General features: G+C 64.0%; 1 non-coding gene across 1 annotated transcript in view; it reads right to left on the bottom strand.

Annotated features, from left to right (window-relative positions):
• Nucleotides 1-751, bottom strand: part of LOC122124565 — a 3,460-nt gene extending 2,709 nt beyond the window's left edge. The window contains exon 1 of the ribosomal RNA XR_006150601.1: nt 1-751. This exon is cut by the window's left edge and continues 2,709 nt beyond it. This is a non-coding gene — a ribosomal RNA (28S ribosomal RNA).
• Nucleotides 752-1,076: the final 325 nt, after the last annotated feature.

Below are 1,076 nucleotides of genomic sequence, written 5' to 3'. Positions count from 1 at the left end.
CGAAGCGTAGCATCCGAGGGGCTTCCTCATCCGAGGGGCTTCCTCGCGGGGCGGGGGGGAGAGTGGGGCGGCGGGGGCGGACCCCCAGACCGCGCGACACCTCCTTCCCCCCGGGGTCCCGCGCCGCTCCCGTCCCGTAGCCGACTGCCGGCGACGGCCGGGTATGGGCCCGACGCTCCAGCGCCATCCATTTTCAGGGCTAGTTGATTCGGCAGGTGAGTTGTTACACACTCCTTAGCGGATTCCGACTTCCATGGCCACGGTCCTGCTGTCTATATCAACTAACACCTTTTCTGGGGTCTGATGAGCGTCAGCATCGGGCACCTTAACCCGGCGTTCGGTTCATCCCGCAGCGCCAGTTTTCCTTACCAAAAGTGGCCCACTAGGCACTCGTATTCCATGCCCGGCTCCACGCCAGCGAGCCGGGCTTCTTACACATTTAAAGTTTGAGAATAGGTTGAGATTGTTTCGGCCCCAAGACCTCTAATCATTCGCTTTACCGGATAAAACTGCTCGGGTTTTCTCTCTTTCATCTGCGAGAGCGCCAGCTATTCTGAGGGAAACTTCGGAGGGGCGGCGGGGAGTGGGTCTTCCGTACGCCACATTTCCCGCACCGCACCGCGTGGCTGGGATTCGGCACTGGGCTCTTCCCTGTTCACTCGCTGTTACTGAGGGAATCCTGGTTAGTTTCTTTTCCTCCGCTGACTAATATGCTTAAATTCAGCGGGTCGCCATGTCTGATCTGAGGTCGCATCTCGGAGGAAGGAAGGCAAAGGGCGGCGGACGGGCTCTCGGCGCGTGAGGGAGGCGGTGGCAGCGGCGGCAGCAAAGGGGGAAAGCCACGCCCCCGCGGCACGGGGGCCCCGTGGCCCGACGACCATCCAGGCGACGGCGGCGGTGGGACACGAGCCGGCACGAGAGGGGACGGATGCGGGGGGGACCGGGGGCCGGCACGGCAATGCGGGGCGGTGCGCGGGAAACCCTCCCCGGGGAAGACACATGCGTCTGGCCGAAGGCAAGAACACGGAGTCCCGCGGGACCGTCCACCTCGGCATGCGAGTCCGCGGGACACGGGA

This window comes from Dipodomys spectabilis, unplaced genomic scaffold (genome assembly GCF_019054845.1).
Source record: "Dipodomys spectabilis isolate Male_0828 unplaced genomic scaffold, ASM1905484v1 ptg000239l, whole genome shotgun sequence".
Classification (NCBI taxonomy): domain Eukaryota; kingdom Metazoa; phylum Chordata; class Mammalia; order Rodentia; family Heteromyidae; genus Dipodomys; species Dipodomys spectabilis.
This window is presented reverse-complemented; position numbering and strand designations above follow the sequence as displayed.